Source organism: Cebus imitator, unplaced genomic scaffold (assembly GCF_001604975.1).
Source record: "Cebus imitator isolate Cc_AM_T3 unplaced genomic scaffold, Cebus_imitator-1.0 Scaffold278, whole genome shotgun sequence".
Classification (NCBI taxonomy): domain Eukaryota; kingdom Metazoa; phylum Chordata; class Mammalia; order Primates; family Cebidae; genus Cebus; species Cebus imitator.
In genome coordinates this window covers 1,106,462-1,126,198 of record NW_016107593.1, presented here as the reverse complement: position 1 = coordinate 1,126,198, position 19,737 = coordinate 1,106,462, and positions in this window count along the sequence as shown.

The following is a 19,737-nucleotide window of genomic DNA, read 5'->3' as shown; positions in this document are numbered from 1 at the left end:
ACACCACCATGTCCAGCTATTTTTTTTTTTTTTTTTTTTTTTTTTTTTTTTTGAGTTGGAGTCTTGCTCTGTTGCCCAGGTTGAAGTGCAGTGACACTCTCAGCTCACTGGAGCCTCCGCCTCCTCCCAGGTTCAAGCGATTTTCATGCCTCAGCCGCCAGAGTGGCTGGGATTACAAATGTGCACCACTGTGCCTGGCTAATTTTTTGTATTTTAGTAGAGCCGGGTTTTCGTTATGTTGGTCAGGCTGGAAATTTTTTTCCCTGAACACTGAACAATGACAATTCAAAACCTTCCCCTCAGCTCAAAATTCTGATCATTCTCCTACTACTCCCTTAGCAGATGAATTACCCAACCTCTTACTTAGTAGAAAATACAGAACTTATCAGTTAGGAACACGTCTGTTTCCCTGAGACCAAGCATATAAACCAACTTTATCTGCGTCCATTCTATTCCCTCTTTTTAGTTTAATTTATTAATTTACTTAGAGACAGGGTCTTGCTATGTGGCCCAGAGTAGGGTAGTGCAATCATAGCGCACTGCAGCCTTGATCTCCTGGTCCAAAGGATCCTCTTACCTCAGCCTCAGAAGTAGCTGGGACCACAGGTGCATGCCACCACATCCAGCTATTTTTTTTTTTTTTTTGGTAGGAATGGAGTCTCTCTATGTTGCCCAGGCAGGTCTTGAACTCCTGGGCTCATGTGATCCTGCCACCTCAGCTTCCAAAATTTTGGGTTTACAGGCATAAGCCACCATACCTGGCCCCTTTTCAGTTTTAGGTTAGGAGAATTTGCTCCTCCTATCCAAGGCCAATCGAGTTTCTTTTCAAGAATATATGCTGTTTCCCTTATAATCCAACTTCTCCCTCCATAGCAATTTTTTTCTCATTATTATTAAATTCTCTTAATCTGTCTCATTAAAACAAATTTAAAAATACGAAAAATCCCTCCACCATTCAACTCCATTGAGTAAGGTACTCTTTCCTTTTCTTTCACCTACACTGTGTTTCCATTTCTCATCTGCCATGCATTTTTCAATAACTTGTGATCTGACTTGCTATTTATCTATCTCCCCAGTACTATTCTTCTGCAGATAATCATGCCTCCATGTCATTAAATCCTATGGATTTTTCCTAGTTCTCATCTTACCTCACTTCTAATCAACATTCAAGTCTCTTGACTGCTCCCTTGTAATTAAAATTATGTTGTGAAGAATTCCTTGATAAATATTTTCCAGGTGTTTTTCCTTGCCTCTCTGATAGGATGTCCAATTTGCAAGCTTGTCCTTTTCTGCCTAGGCCATCGGATACTGTAGTTCTTTAAGACTCAACCCTGAGCTCTCCTATCTTCTCACCCTATGTTCTCTCCCTAGGAAATCTCATTTATTTCCTGCTTTAATTACTACTTATATGCAGATGACTCATAAATACCTATTTTTAGTCTAAGCTTCTTTTCTTTGCTACAGGCTGCATATCTTAATGCCAACTTGAAATTCCCCTTAAATAACTTACAGAAACATCAAAGTAAACAAGATCAAAACCAAATCCGCGGATCTTCCCTGACCCTCTCTTTCAGAGCTTTTCATTGCAGTAAAAGGCTCACTATATCTAGTTGTACAAACCAGTAGTGTATAAGTCATCCTTGGTTTCTCTCATACCCTCCCTCACCATGTCTGGTCAGTTTCATCTCCTATATTTGTCTTTCATCCATCTATACTTCTCCATCTCTTTATTATCATCCTGGTCTAAGCTACTATCACCTTTTACTGGATTACCCCAGTAACACACTCACTCGTTTATTTGCATTTATTCTGATTATTCTGGTCCCTCTCCAAGTTCCAGACTAACATAACCACCCCCATTTTTCTGACTATTCCTGATTAAAACTCTTGAGTATCTTTCCATTGCATTTGTGAAGAAGGCAGGATTTTCCAACATGGCTTATGAATTCCTGTACATACTGTTCCATAACTGTTGGTGCCTGCCCTGTCTGGTCATGCACCGCACTCTCTGGACCGGTCCCTAGCTTTGCAATAGCCCATGGACTTCAGCTTGCTGTCTTATCAAACAAGCTTTCTGCATATGCTAGTTTCTCTTCTTAGAATCTTTTCTCTCCACACATTGCCTAAATAACCCCTGTTTATTTTCAGATCTCAGTGCAAGTGTCACCACTGTAGGGGAGTTTTCCATGACCTTTGCGACTGAGTAAAACCACCACTAATGCCATTGCAGAGTTTTATAGCATTGCTCCTCCTCAGTATCACATCTGGAAGACTTCATCTGATGAATGTCTCTCTTCTCAACTACAGTGTAAGTTGCACAAGAAAAGTGATCATATCTTTAATTTTACTACCAGTAGTTAGCCTAGTATTACAGGCTAACTACTGGTAGTAGTTACACTTAGCATAGTTATTGATATTCATTCATTCATTCAACATATATTCTTTATATTATTATAAATGGATATGCACAAAAATTAAGTGAATATATAAACATGCACACACATAATAATTTACTATTAATATTTACAATAAACCCAGGCAGCAGAGTATCTTGCCCAAGGTTCCATAGCTAATAAATACTAGAGATAAGATTCAAACTCAGGTTTCGAAGCCAATGATTTCTAGCATATGACACTGTCCCATAAAAAAACATATTTTTTAATCCATCTATAGCAGTGGTTCTTAACCCTAGCTTCTTTTGGAATCATCTGAGAAGCTTAAAAAAAAAAAAAAAAAAAGATGTCCAGTCCTCATTCCTAAAATTTCTACTTTGATTGGTTAGAAGTTAGGCCGAGAATGGTTTCATAAAGTTGCCCAGGTAGAGAACATTTGCTAGGATGACAGAACTAAACTAAGTGGATACAGTGGCCTGGAATACTGATGAAGATAAAAACAAAAATTTTTTAAATAAGCTATTAATATAATGAGTGAAAGTTGAGGCTGCTGGCCCATGATTTTCTGTTTCACTTCTTTTTAATTGCTGTTGCTGTTGTCTCCTCTTATGTGATTAATGGCCACCCAAAATTTTCAGGTTCTATTCCCTGAAAATTTAAATGTTACTTTACAAAGAAAAAGAGTCTTTGCAGATGTAATTAAATTAAGGGCCTTAACATGGGGAGATTCTCCTGGACTATCCAGATAGGCCAGAATATCTGGATAAGAATATCCAGATATTCTTACCACAGTGTCCTCAAGAGAGAGACAGAAAAGATTTAATGCAGACAAAAAGAAGAAGTCACTATGAAGCTTGACGCAGGAAATGAAGTGATGAAGCCAAAAGCCAACGTATCTTGGCAGCCACCTGAACCCAGGAGAGGTAAAGAACAATCATATTCTCCCTAAGAGCCTATAGAGGGAACATGGCCCTGCTAACACCTTGATCTTAGACCAGTGAAACTAGTATTGGACTTCCAGCCTCCAGAACTGTGTGAGAATAAGTATCTGTTGTTTGAATCTACCAAGTATGTGGTAATTCATTACAGCAGCCAAGAAGCTATTGAGACAGTGTCTGGTTCTAGCTCCTAGGCTGGAGCGTAGTTGCGAGATCTTAGCTCACTGCAACCTCCGCCTCCCAAGCTCAAGCTGTCTTCCTATCTCAGCTTCACAAGTAGCTGAGACTATAGGCACACACCACCATGTCCAGCTATTTTTTTTTTTTTTTGTATTTTTATTAGAGACAGGGTTTTGCCATGTTACCCAGGCTGGTCTCAAACTCCTGAATTCAATCAATCCACCTGCCTCAGCCTCCGAAAATGCTGGGATTATAGGAATGGCTACCATGCCCAGTTCCTCCTCTGTTCTTCTTAAACTCCTGTCATCAAAGTTCACTGTGTGTCCCAGGAATGCCTGTGAATTGGCTGCATTGTCTCCCAGATGACATTTGCCATTTCCCGAGCTTCCCTGCCCCATGTCGCTATGGTAATGTCTCTGGCTACCAGTGACTCCAACAGTTATCTTCACTATCATTGCTGATGTCTATCAGTGTGAATGATGATTTTACTAAATCTGGAACTCATCATCTGGGCTAATGAATGAACCATCACACCATGATTTCTGAAAAGTTTCCTTGATTACACTTAAGAAACTAGAGTTTCAAAGGGCAGAGTAAATTTGAGATAAAACACATTAACTGTCTTCAGAAATGATGTCCACACATTTTGAAAGTATGCTATTTCAAAATACAAAGATATCAGTGGCAGATAAAGCTGTTTTACAATAAGAAGCAAAATACGCATGTTTAGCTCTTAAGATTTTTCTTTTAAAGGCTTATAAAAAATGTCTGGCATTTCTACAACTGAGTTTCTAGTTGTGATGACAGCTAAAACCTAAATGATCCATTGTTTTGAGATTCCAAGTGGGCCTGGGGACATATAAGACATCCAGTAAATGACCAGGGTTAAGAAGATGTAGATTTTATTGCTGTTTTTTAAGTTCTGGGATACATGTGCAGAACATGCAGGTTTGTTACATGGGTATATATGTGCCATGGTGATTTGCTGCACCTGTCAACATGTCATCTAGGTTTTAAGCTCCACATGCATTAGGTATTTTTCCAAATGCTCTTCATTCCCTTGCCCCTTCCCCCTGACCCCACCGACAGGCCCCAGTGTGTGATGTTCCCCTCCCCGTGTCCATGTGTTCTCATTGTTCAACTTCCACTTATGAGCGAGAACATACAGTGTTTAGTTTTCTGTTCCTGTGTTACTTTGCTGAGAATGATGGTTTTCAGCTTAAGAAGATGTAGATTTTTCTAATCCAACTGAAAATGCTACAGAATTTTGATGACAGTGACATTACAATTGTGGGGCAACTCTAATTAAATACCTTTATATTTGAAAATATGAAATAGTAATTTCCCTAATAAAACATAGAATCTTATTCTGTTAAATGTTCCGCTGCCCCTGCAACTCTAATGTCACTACCATCAAAATTCTGTACCACCTTCAGTTGGATTAGAAAAATCTGCATCTTTTTATCGTTGATCATTTACTAGATCTCTTATTTTATAGGTCCCCATGGCCACTTGCAATCCCAAAACAAAGGATCGTTCAAGTTTTACCTGTCATTGCAACACAGAACCCAGATGTGAAGATGCTAGGTATTTCTTTTAAGGCTTTTAAAATGTTCTATCTTAAGAGCTAAGCATGCTGATTTTGCTTCTTATTGTAAAGCAGCTCTATCTGCTACTGATCGATTATCAAATGAGTAATCACTCAAAGACCTAAATTTACAGACTAAATCTTACAGATGTCAGAGTCTTTCAATCTCTCTCCATTCTGAAATGATTCATTCTCTGGCTCATAGTATACATGCACACATATCTGAGAACCACATCATTAATAATGCTATCATTATGAACATATGTATATTAAATTTCAATGACTGGCATAAGGCATTTTATCATAAGTTTAAACCTCAAATCATAATAATTCATGTGAATTAATTTTTCCCTCTTCCTTATAATTAATGAAATAAGTATCCATCAGAATACATTCTTTGCCAAGGTTTATAGTATCTGGCAATATAAATAATTCTTATATTAATATTCGATAAAAACTATATCAATATTAAAATAATTGAACAAACACATTGCTTCTAGGTACCTTAATAATCATAGTAAATTGTAGACACTGGGCTTGAGAAAAGATTTCAAAGCATTATTATGACAAAATCTACATATTCAAAATAAATAAAATACTAACCCTGGTCATTATTGTCAGTAGGAAAGATAAATTTCCTTGTGTTCTCATGGCTGCTAACAAAATACATGTTCTGACAAGATGATAATGAAGTGACCAGTGGGAAAATGTCCCAAATCCTAAGGAGATATTAGGCTCTGGCAACATAGGGCTGCCTGAGCAGGAGGGCATAGAATGGGTCAGAGTCCTACACCTGGCCCAAGATGTGTTAGATAAGATTCTTAATGAGGGGGGCATCTCATCACAGCAGAAAGAAGGAAATGTTCTATCTTGAGGGGAATCTTAGGAGACTGAGAATTAGAATTTATTTTTTAAAGGTAAATTCTCATACTTTCACTGAGGAATGCTCAATGTCATCAAAATGTAAGAATAACTACATCTGGTTCGTCTGATCTGACTTTGATTATAATAATAAGTACATTTACTCTCAAAACAAAATTGGGATTTGTAGAAACCTTTATAAATATGTCATTAATTAGGACTGTGAATTGCTAATACATCATTTACTAAGCACTTAGGAGGAGTCAACCCAATGGCAAAGAATACTGATTTAAAGATGAGGCATGAAAATGATGTAGCTCAAGATTTCTTAGATAAAAATAAAAAACATGTTGTACTATTTCCCTTTTGGTTGTGGAAATATCGAGTCAAAGGAAAGTTTATTTATCTTCCCTGGAAGACACCAGAGAACAGAAATAGACCAGAGATTTGACTCTTGTCCTTTACTCTATTAAGAAATTTAAGGGCCAGACATGCTGGTTCACACCTGTAATCCCAACACTTTGGGAAGCTGAGGGGTGAGGATCACTTAAGGCCAGGGATTCAAGATCAGCCTGGACAATATAGCAAGACCCCACTCTGCAAAAGGAATTTTAACATTAGCTAGGCACAGAGATGCATATCTGTAGCCCCAGCTATTTGAGAGGGAAGGCAGGAGGATTATTTGAGCCCAGGAGTTTGAGGCTGCCATAAGCTATGCTCTTGCCACTGTATACCAGCCTGGGTGACACAGCAAGAAACCATTTCTTTTTTTAAAACAAAAAAAAACAAATCAAAAATATTTTAAATTCAAAAAAATAAGGCAATCTTGATATGTTGAAAACATCTTTCATGTTTGGTTTTATTCTAGATTTCCTGATTTTTTTTAACTGAGCTCCAATAGGCTAATCACTCTTAACTATGATTCTCTCACTCTCTCTTAGCTTCAGGTTAATTTACATAGTTCTCTAATTCACATCTCTACCTGAATGTCCTATAGGGAATTTTACCACAATATAATAAAAAGTGGAACTTTGCCGCCAAATACATATGTGTACTAATGTTGACAGATGCATATGCCCTGCAAAAACTTCTTCCTGTCTCATCTCCGCAAGATTCAGTATAATCTATCCAGTTATTCAAACTAGAAATCTGACAGTCACCTTTGGCTCCTTTTCTCACACTCTCCAACATTCTATTATTTCTCTAGGCTTTCTGATTTTTCCCTTTGAAATCAAGGTCAGGTACCTACATGAGAAGCACTTAACCACTTATACCTCTCTATCAGGCCTGTGCAGACATGATTAACAAATCACAGTATGTTTTCCTGCTAATACTAAACTTACAACTACAAATTCCTCCAAACAGCACTCTTTGTAGACAGCATCAGATAGGTGATTGGAGCTGACATTCAAGATTAATTTGCTTTCCCAGTCCTAGATATTTTGATTCCTTCCTCTCAATCAAGACTTTCTTACTTCTGAGTATCACTATTTCCTTTCTGAACTATGTGAGTGACCTTGTGGGGGTCTCTCTGCCTTCAGTTTTGACCCTGTCCAATTTACCCTCTGTATCCCCGACAAAGGATTCTGTCAAAAAATGCAAAAGTGATTGTGCCAATTCCCTCTTAAAACTCATAATATTTAAGGCCTTCACTATAATTTACAAAGTTCTCTATACCCTGAATGTGGTCTATCTTTCCCTTCTAATTCTCACCACCTCTTGCCTCCTATCTCATGCTCTAGTGAGACCAAACTATGTGCAATATGCTGAATTTTTCAGGCTGCTTTGACCATCATGTATTTGTCCATATTTTCTTTATTGCCAGGGACATCCTTCCCCCTCCTGATACCTGATTTATTATAGTTAAGATGATTATCTCCTGCAAATCTCATGCTGAAACATAATCCTCAATGTTGGAGGTGTTTTCATCATGAGGTTGGATCCCTGATGAATGGCTTTGGTGTCCTCCCATGGCAATGAGTTCTCTGTTAATACACGTGTGGGCTGGTTGTTTAAAATAGCCTGATATATCATTTTTCTCCCTCTCTCACTATGTAACACTCCTGTTTCCCCATCACCATCCACCATGATTGGATGCTTCCTGAGGCCTTCACCAGAAGCAAATGCTGGCACCATGTTTCTTGTACAGCCTGCAGAACCATGAGCCAAACAAACCTCTTTTCTTTATAAATTACCCAATCTCAGGTATTCCATTATAGCAATGCAAAACAGATGATACGGTTTGGCTCTGTGTCGCCACCCAAATCCCATCTTGAATTGTAATCCCCACATGTGGAAGGAAGGGAGTGATTAGATTGGGAGCAGTTTCCCTGTATTAGTCTGTTTTCACACTGCTGATAAAGACATACCCAAAACTGGGTACTTTACAAAAGAAAGAGGTTTAATTGGACTTACAGTTCCACCTGGCTGGGGAAGCCTCACAATCCTAGTTGAAGGCACGGACGCATAAGTCACATCTTACATGAATGGCAGCAGGCAGAGAGAGAACTTGTAAGATAAAGGAACTCCTCTTTTTAAAACCACCAGATCCCATGAAACTTATTCACTATTATGAGAACAGCACAAGTAAGGCTTGCCCCCATGATTCAATTACCTTCCACCAGGTCCCTCCCACAACACATGGGAATTCAAGATGAGATATGAGTGGGGACAGAGTCAAACCAGATCATTCCCCGATGCTGTTTTCATGCTGAGTGAATTCTCATGAGATCCAATGGTTTTATAAATGGCAGTTCTTCCTTTGCTCACACATTATCTCTCTTGCCCATTGCCACAAAAGACGTGCCTGCTTCCCCTTCCACCATGATTGTAAGTTTCCTAAGGCCTCCCCAGTCATATGGAACTAAAAGTAAATTAAACTTCTTTACTTTATAAATTACCCAGTCTTAGGTAAGTCTTTATAGCAGTATGAGAACAGACTAATACAACAAACACACTCTTTCTTCAGCATTGATTTCTCATAGATTCATTCTCAGATCTACCACATCACCCCTAACTCCACACTGTTGGATAGGTAGCCATTCTCATTCTCTAACTGTACCCATCAATGCCGCTATTGTGGCATCAAAAATATCTTAGTCTGGTTATTTATTTTAATGGTAATATTTCCCTGACTATTCCTTGAGGATAGGGACTAGTATGTGTGGACTTTTGAGTCCCTAAATCTTTGTACAGAGTCTACTGACCAAGAACTCAATAAACGTGAAAGTATGCTAAATCAAATTATGGTAAGTATTCCAATATTAAACTTCCTACATATTACAGAAGTTGCCAATCCATGAGTATTATTTTCTAATCATTCTTTTATAACCATAGAGGTAATTGTTATTTTTCTATTTCACTCCAAGCAGAGTTATGATAGTGGAAGTTCAGGCTGTGATATTTAAATCTCTATCAGGAAGAGGAGACAGTAAGTACCACATGGTGACAAATATTCTAGTCTGCTAGGGCTGCCATAACAAAATATCAGAGACTGGGTGGCTCAAACTACAGATATTTATCTTCTCACAGTTCTGGAGACTAGAAATCCAAGACAAAACTGTCAGCAGTCTTGGTTTCTTCTTAAGCCTCTCTCCTTGGCTTCTAGATGATCACCTTCTTACTGTGATCTCACATGGTTGCCTCTCACTGTGTGTGTGTGTGTGTGTGTGTGTGTGTGTGTGTGTGTGTGTGTGTGTGTCTTGATCTCCTCTTCTTATAAAGACACCGGTCATACTGAATTAGCGTTCACCCATGTGATCTCATTTTAGCTTAATCACCTTGGTAAAGACCCTATCTCAGGCGTATGCTGAATAATTGTAGGTTAAGGTTCAGTCTATAACACAAGGAACATATAACAGAGATTTTCGTTCATCATATAGTTCCTATAAGTAAAATTATGATGAGACTACATATGGTAAATACCTCAAATTAATGTCATCACCACCATAGTATCTATAAATCAAAGAGACGAAATGGTTTGAGATGACCACAAGTACTTTTATGAGAGCAACTCTCTGACTGAGGGTTGGATGTTAAAACATATTCTGAACTTCTGCTTATGTTTCCTGTGTGTAAACTTCTGGATGTGCTCATCAATACTTACGGGTTGGGGGAAATTATCTGTGACTACTTACACAATTCTAAAACATATAGCCAGTTATTTTTTGTTATTAGTTCATATAAACAGTTATTTTCTTGAATTAAGTGCCTTTGAATTGCTGTAACCAGTCAAGTCAAACAAATTGGCCAAGCTCATTTATAAGTGAATTATTTGAATCTCAACATGGGACAGTAGAATTAACAGAAAACTTCAATCAACAAAATGCTCCAACGGGGTAGGCAGTTTGTATTTATAAGCCCAAACAGACATGAAAAAATGCTGCTTGAACTTACTGATAAAAGTTTTAAAGATTTGACAAATTTAAACTAGCCAGTTAAATTCAGAATAATTTTTTAAAAAGTACCTTCAGAAATTAGACCAATCCTAGTGTTGTTATTGTTATTATGTAGAATACAAACTTGTTCATTTTAGGAAATTAGAAAATTACAATAAAGAAAAGAAGAATGATGGTTTCCAGGTTCATCCATGTCCCTACAAAGGACCCAAACTCATCGTTTTTGATGGCTGCATAATATTCCATGGTGTATATGTGCCACATTTTCCCTATCCAGTCTATCGTCGATGGGCATTTGGGTTGGTTCCAGGTCCTTGCTATTGTAAACAGTGCTGCAATGAACATTCGTGTACACGTGTCCTTATAGTAGAACGATTTGTAATCCTTTGGATATATACCCAGTAATGGTCAGTTGGGGGAAATAGGGGAGGGACGGTGGGGGGTGAGGAGCTGGGGGGGATAGCAGGGGGAGAAATGCCAGATGTAGGTGATGGGGAGGAAGGCAGCAAATCACACTGCCACGTGTGTTCCTATGCAACAATTTTGCATGTTCTTCACATGTACCCCAAAACCTAAAATACAATAAATAAATGGGAAAAAAAAAAAAAAGAAAAGAAGAAAAATTAACCTCATACCTCCTTAGCCCCATGGGACACTTCTGGGCAACAATAGGGGAGCAAGAATCTAAGTTAGGGACTCTCCAGAGAAGTAGGTTTGGTATGTATGTATGTATGTATGTATGTATGTGTGTGTGTGTGTTGTGTTTAATGCTAATTTGAAGTGATAACCAAAATACATCAAAATTAAATGCAATATGTACCCACTTCTAGGTCAAATAACTCTTTTCCACTAAAATCTGTCTGAAATGTTTATAATGGCTTTATTCTTACTCACCAAAAACTAGAAACAACCCAGTTGTCTCTCAGCTGGAAAATGGGTAAACAGCCTTTGGTACATCCGTACAATGGAATACTGTTTAGCAATAAAAAGAAATAAACTACATGTACATGCAACGGCACAGGTGAATCCCAAATGCATATTTCTAAGTGAAAAAGCCATGATTCCATTTATATGACATTTTGAGAAAGGCAAACTTATAGAGAGGAAAATATATTAGTTAGTGCCAAAAAAGTGGAGGGAGGATTTGACTACAAGAGATGTTGTGGAAAAATATTTTCAGGGAAAGGGATGATAGAATTGGTTTATATTGTGTTGTTCTGCAACTCTATGCATTTATCAAAACTTTTAGAACTGTATATCAGAATATAAATTTCATCATGCATAAATTAAGTTTTAAAACAGATTATGCAGAAGAGTTCACATAATATTCTTCCCTTTGTGTTTCATTTTTAAATGCACATATAAGATCTATAATATGTATCATTAAATGTGTACATGCATTAAAAACTATTTCTGGTAGTATGTAAAATACTGTTTATAGTGATGGTCCAAAGGAAGGAGAATATGGGTCCCAAAATAGAAGGAAGATTTGATTTTCATTGTATGTATACTTGTATTTCTTGAATTATTTGTGATCTTAGTCTAGTACTTTCCAGTTAAAAATACACTAAATTAAAATAATATGTAAACATTATGAGGTTGCAATGTTAGAGCCTACATAGGTAAATTTTCCTTTTTGCCCATACTAAATATTCTGTTTCCTTGAATATGAGCACAGTTAGGTTATGGGAATGTTCTGAATGTTAGCTGACAACAAAGCAGCCTGAACACTGGGGTTGCAATCTTTCCCTGTTCTACAAGAGTTTCTCACAATTACTCCCTGGTGGACAACCAAAGCCAAAAATCAATGAAGGTAGAATCAGCAGGTTGTTCCATGGTAGAATGGGCTTCAATTTCATCAATAGCAGTCAGCACAGTCCTTGTAAGCAAAAAAGACTCAGAGAAAACATAGGAGCTTAATACGTAGGATACTGAATGTGGTAGCTGGCTAAAATTGTATATACACAAGACCTTTAATTACATTTTCCATTTAAACTGCCAGTAAAATACATTAAAGAGGGGGAATTAATTTGTCATTAAGAAAGCTTTAAGCAGCCTGCTGTGCAATGGGGCTGTGCTAAGTCTCAAATGACTGGACAGAGTAATCTCCTTCTCCTCCAGGTTATGCAGAAAGTTAGAAAACAAAGTGACTGCCTCACCAATCATGCATTTCAGACATCCAAGGTGCCTGCAGCAAGAGTCTTTATCATGTTAAAAAGAAGGTACAAGAATAACATCTCAACAGAAAACCTATCAAGACTGGAATTTTTTAGACAATCTGTAGGTCTGTATGTATATATGTATGAAAGAGTTTGTTTCTAGATTGTTCTACAATTCCTGGATTGACTATGAAATATTTCAGTGGAAAATTTCTATGTAATTTCACCTGTCCATAAAGGGAGACTGTATTTGTAGGATAGGAAAACAGCTGATTAATCCAGTGTGGAAAGAGTCCTATTTTTGTGTAAGGTCACACCTGTACATTATTCCAGAAATCGTCTAAGCATTTTGCTAGTTGAAACATTTTTTTGCTATTTTTGTTTGCCTGCTTTAAACTTATATTGGGAACTTTAATTCTCACACAGAAAAGTACATGAAATGCAGACTATACATGATCAGGTTTATATGATTTTAATGCTATAAATCATTTATCATGTATATTATGTGTTACAAATATTTTCTCCCACTTCTTCACTTGGCTCTTTATTTTTTAAATGATGCCTTTCAAAGAGCACAAATGTTGATTTACATAAAAAGAATACATTAATTTTTTGTTTAGCGCATTTTTAAGCAAATCAAAGATAATTTGGTTAAATCTGTCTACTTCAAATTTACAGACATTCTACTATATTTTCTCCTAGGACCATCATAGTTTTAGATTTTATGTTGAGTTCTAAAATCCATCAACTAACATTTGTGGAAGGTGTAAGGGAAGAGTTGAGGTTTGTTTCTTCCTTTAGATGCATCCAGGTGTCCCAGTACCTCTTATTAAAAAGATTTTCCATTCCCCATTGAATTGCCTTGGTGCCTTTTGCTTTTTAAAAATCAATTGACATGAATTTAGGGATTTACTTCTGGACTTTTTATTCTATGTATTGGCCTGTTCACTTATTCTTATGTTAAAATATCCCAGTCTTGATTTCTAAAGTACTATGATGGGTTTTGAAATTATATTATGTGAGTCCTCCAAATTGCTAGGTCTTATTATGGCAATTATTTATTAAGCTTCATAGGAAGCTGCCAACCAGTTATTGGTAGGCATTTTTAAGAATGGATAAAGTAAAAAGTAGCGACAGCCCCAAACAATGATGAGAATGCAGAAAAACTGGATCACTTGTACATTGGTGGTAGGAAGTAAAATAATATTTCTTCTTAAATCTATTAATATAGTGAATTGCATTGCTTTTTAAATGGTAAACACATTATCCATTTTTAGTTTTAATATACAACCCTATCAATATGTTTCTACATTTAATTCCCTAATATTTTGTTAGGAATTTTTGTATAAATGTTCATGAGGAATGCTGATTTATAATTTTTATACTAGATCTTATTAAATTTTGATAACAGGATGATGTTTTCTTCAAAAAACAAGTTTTTCCCTCTCTATTTCCTTAAAAATAATTGTATGAGATTTACATTTTTTTAATGGTTTATACTGCACTTAAACTATTTGGGCCAGAAAGTTTTTATGTGAGTTTTTTTAAATAATAAATTTAATTTCTTTAACAAATATAAAGCCATTTATATTTTCTTATAATTATATAAAATTAGAGAGTTGTATTTTTTCAAGTCATCTGTTAATTTCATCTAAAATCTTAAAGTAATAAAATATATACCATGGAATATTAAGCAGTCATAAAAAGAAATGAGATCATGTGTCTTTTCAGGGACATAATGGAGCTGAAGGTAATTATCCTTAGCAAACTTATGCAGGAACAGAAAACCAAATGCTGCATATTCTCACTTATAAGTGGGAGCTATATGAAGAGAACACATGGACACATGGTGGGGAACCACACACACCACCAGGGTGTGTTGGAGGGTAGGGGTGAGGTGGGGAGAGAATCAGGAAAACCAGCTAATGTATGCTAGGATTAATAACTAGGTGATGAGATGATCTGTGAAGCAAACCACCATGCCACACATTTACCTATTAACAAACATGCACATCCTGTACATGTACCCTTCAACTTAAAAGTTGGAAATTAAAAACAAAAAAATAAAAATTTTTTAAAAATTAAACAAAAAAAGTTCTAACGTCCTCTTATAATTTTTTTTAACTTTCCTGGTTTCTGTATTGATGTCCTTCTTCTCAATTCTACAACTGTTATTTTTATCTATTTATTCCTCATTTTGCACCATTGGTATATAAACTTTACTGCCTTTTTCAAAATCAAATTTTGCCTTTGTCGCTTCTCCACATCGTATACATTTTCTTTTATTTACTGTTTTTTCCTTCTACTTTCTTTAGTTTTCTTTATGTATGGATATACACTTTCAACTAAGCCCTGCTCTCCTGCCTCTCACAAGTTTTAATATGCCATGGTTTGCCATAGAATCTGTTGTATCACTTCTGTTTTCCCCCCTGTAGGCCAAAATAATAGACAGCAGGCCTACAACATATCTACTTAAGAGTTAATCTGCCTCTGTTTAATAAGTTAGCCTTAGTTTAAGATTTATACTTTATAGAAGTTTGTGCGTTGTATTAGCTAAACAAAGAGTGCAGCTAGTCCTTTGTAAAACAATGCTGGGTTGGTGAGAAAGCTTGTAGAGTGCTGATCACAACCCTGAAACGTTTGGGCATCCAAGACTGGAACAGCAGGTCCATTGCTCAGCCTCCTGCTGCTTGAGCCCCTCAGTAAGGGTCTCATGGCCTGGAGGAGGGGACCCTGCTCAAAGGCTTGTAAAGGGTCTTGCAGGAGGCCTCTGGGCTGGTTGAGATAAGAGTGGCCTTCTCTGGTCTCCCACCTGTTCCATGGGTGACTGGGCTCAGGAGATTGTCCTTCCTTTGAGGTACGTCATGTGGTTAGAACTTGCTGACTCTTACCTATTCCCACACTCCTGCTGCTGCACCTCAGTAATTATCTATTGTTTAACCATGAAATGCTAGTTTAGTTTTTTAGAATAGCCACATATCCCCTACTAAATGTAGATGATATAAACTGTTCCACTGTGTGCACTCACCCCATGACCACCCCACCTCGAGTGATATGATCGACCTATGTGTGTGTTGCAATAAATGTGTGTGGAATCTAGAGCTCTGGGTCTTCACGGTCTTCATCTTGTGAAGAACCCCTGGGCCCATGCTAATGATTTCTATTTCAGTGTCTGTGTCTTTTTTACCTTAATTACCTCATCACCACCGAGGCTGAGAACACCCACAGGTTGTGCTGCAGCTGGTCTGCAATACTCCATGAGATTATTTGTATCTTTCTCTCTTCTTTTTCTTAATTTTACCAGAGATGCATCAATTTGCTTAGCCTTTTCAAGAAATTAAATTTTGATATTTTTTATTTTCTCTCTCTTATGCGTCTTTATATTTACATTATTTCCTTCTACTTTCTTTGTACTCATTTATATATAAATAAAATTTCCTCCAATAATTGTTTTAGCTGTATTTCACAAGTTTTCATATGGTATGTTTTTAATATTTTTGGTTTTTTATTTGGCCCTAAGCTTGCTTATGAGTGGACTTTTTATTTTTAAGACCATATTAATACATGTAATATGTATGTATATATTTCATTACTACATTTATCTCGATAGGTAGCTAGGTAGGTAGATAGATCTAAATTGATCCCTCTGATTAGAATGTATATTCTTCTGTGTGAGTTTATGGTGAATTTTAATAAATATTCTGTGCATGCATGAAAAAAAAAGTACACTCACCAGTTGTTGGACAGAATGTTCTATTTGGTTAATTTTATTAAGCTTGCTCTTCTATATCTTCCAAACCTTCCATATCTTTCTATTAGAGATAAGGGTGTTTAAAATCTTTATTATAATTATTTTACTTAAATCATTTTTGCTTTACATATTTTTTAAAATGTTATTAAATATATGCAAATATAGAGTTGTAACTTGAATTCTTTATTATCTTCCTTATCTTATTGAAAATTGTTACCCAAGACATCTACTTTTTTCTAATGTTAATGCTGCTGCTTTTTCCCTCTTCCTGTTCTCTTTTTTCTTTTCTTTCTCTCATTCTTCTTGTTTCTGTCCTTTATTCTCTCATTCTTTTACTTCTTTCTATCCTTTTCCTCTCCCTCTTTTTCCCCCTTTTTCTTTTGAAGTCCTTATGTCTGATATCATTTTCAATATTTTTACTTTCAATTTTTCTAAACTTATTTTTGTGGTATCTCTAGTAAATTAGTTATAAATTTTTAAATAAAATCTTATCTGATCATCTTTGTCTTTTAACTTCAGCATTTAGTTCATTTACATCAATGTAGTGTTGAAGTATAAATTCTGTATATATACCCATACATATATATACACATAGATACATATGCCACATTTCAATGTGATTTCTAATTGTCCAGTTTATGTTTTTCCCTCTTTTTTTCTTGCCTTTATGGAGGGTTAAATTTTTAAAAATTGATTTATCCTCTTTATGGGTCAGAAATTTAATTTGCTTGATGATTATTTTAGTAGTTACCTTAGATTGCAATTTTCATTCTTAATTTATTAAATATAAGTGTTGTATGTACCCTTCTCCCAAAAAATGCAGTGAACTTTGATCACTTCAATCTAAGTTATCCCACTTTAGCTTATATGCTATGGTTTTCTTATACTTTAGATTTACATACCTTTTAAAACTCTTAATTTATTATCATACTTTTTCACTGTCAACGTTTAATGTTTAATTCAACTGATGCACATATGTACAGTTTCTATGGTTCTTTCTCCATTTCTTTGTGAGAGACTCCACTTGGAATGAAGGTCTTCAACTTGGAATTTGTGTCCAGAGAAAAAAATCTCTATGTGTTTAGTGAAAGAATCCTCATGGTTTTTATCTTTTTCTTCTTTTTCCTTTTTTTGGTTCCAAAATATTTTATTCCACTTTTCAAAGATATTTTTTCTGGGCAGATAATTCCACTTTGTTTTTCATAATTTCTGTTGTGATTGCTACTGCCAGTCCAACTTTAATTGCTTTGCAGAGCAACTGCTATGTTTATACAGCTGCTTTTAAGATTTTCTCTTTTTTTATTTGGGCTTCTGCAGTTGCATGATTATATATTTACAAGTAGATCTATTTTCACTTATCCTATTTAGAATTATTTGGGTTCTTTGAATTTGCTAATTGACAATATTAGATTTGAAAAAAAATTATCATTATCTTCTCAAATGTTTTTCCTCTCATTTTCATCTTCCTTAAAAATTCCAATTAAATATACATTTATTCTTCTTCTATATTCATCTCTTTGAGATAATTTCTTGTGTCTATCTTTCATTTCACTGATTTTCAATTTGGCTATGTCTACTTTACTATTGAACCCCTTCATTGAGCTTTTCATTGAAGATATTGAATTTTCCAGTTCCAGAATTTCTAGTTGAGTTTAAAAAAAAAAAAACACCTGCAATGTCACATTTTACACTTGCCAGTTTCTTGCTAAAAGTTTTAGGTTTAATTCATATATATATATATATATACACACACATATATACACATATATATACATATATACTTATATATATACATATATATATATACACACACACATATATATATATACACACACACACATATATATACACATAAAAAGGCTAGTTCTTTCCTAGTTTGAATCTGGTAATATATACATATATTACCTGAATTATGTCCGTTTCTAATGTCCGTAACTTGTGCTAGTTGCTGTGTATGTTGCTCTATCACTTTACATCCTTATATGCCTGATAATCTTTGATTCCATGCTAAACATCGACTTTGGAAACTTATTTGTAGACATAATTTAATGCCTAAGATAATATTATCGATCAAGGGGATTTCTGTTTATTGCTTCTAGGTAATCATGTACACTATCAATATAGAGGGATTACCTTAATACAATTTTATTATAATTTGAATACAACTGAAATTCATTGGTTCACTCAGTATTGAATTGGCTTATTTCTAGTACTTATTTATTCTTAATATGCTTTCTGTAAGCATTTTAGGCTAAAACATATACAGTGGTTTACAAGAATTCCTGCCCTTCATAAGCCCTGAAACTCAGCCTTTCCCGCCCTCCCCCCCCCATCTTTTTTCATGCTGACAAAAATTCAGCTCAGGCTTGCAACCACTTTATTCCAATTACCAAAAAATCCTAGCAAAAAACTGCTCTTAATGCTGGACAGTCTTCTTTGGAATTCTACTTTCTTGAGAATTAAGACTGGCTATTCCTCAGCATGTTGTTAATGCCTTGCTAATTTTAAGCAGAGTTTTTTCAAACTTCCTCCAGATTTTTTAAGTGTCAAAATTATCTTGGTCATCATTTGTAGGAGCAGAAATCCTGGAACCTCATTTTTAACTGGAAGCTGGTTAATGATGTGGTACATTAATTAAAGGTCTAAATCAAACAATAAAATATGCTTATCTACACATATTTTAAGTAATTCATTCAATAACAAACAATACATCAGCTTCATTTCCTTAAGTTTAGTCTACAGAGTTCTCCTTACTTATTCTCCGGAATTTGTTATGTGGCCACTTGTTTCAGAATAATTCAGTATCACCAAGGAAATAAAGAAGGAAGAACACAAGAATGTATTAAGTTATATGCTTATTTTGGTAACATATAGCTAACAAATGAATAAGCTTGAGGTCTGGAAGAGCCAGTGGTGTAGTTCCAGCCCAAACCTGAAGGCCTGAGAATAGAGGAGAAAATGATGTATCAGCTCAAATCTGAAGGCCTGAGACTCAGGAGCTTTGATGTCCAACGACAAGAAAAGATGAATGTCCCAGCTCAATCAAAGCAAGCAAATTCCGCATTTCTTCACCTTTGTCTTCTATTTAGGCAATCAAAGATTGAATAGTGCCCACCTGCATTGGCAAGGGAGATCTTCTCTCAGTCTACAGACTCCAATGCTACTATCTTTCAGAAATACCCTCACAGACACACCCAGCAAAAGTATTTCTATTCTGGGCATCCCTTAGCCCAGTCAAGTTGACATATAAAATTAACCATTATACAAGGACACCCTAATAAGAGTTGGGGAAACAGACCAACTCTTGATTAAAAGAACTGCAAAATCACATTGCAAAAATATAGATAAAGGTAGGGATAAAACACTTGGGACATTTTTGCAATTGGTCTATCATACTCAAATTTCTGGGACCTGCAACGCAACTGAGAGGAGGGAGTCAAATGGGTTTTTTTTTTTTTTTTTTTTTTTTT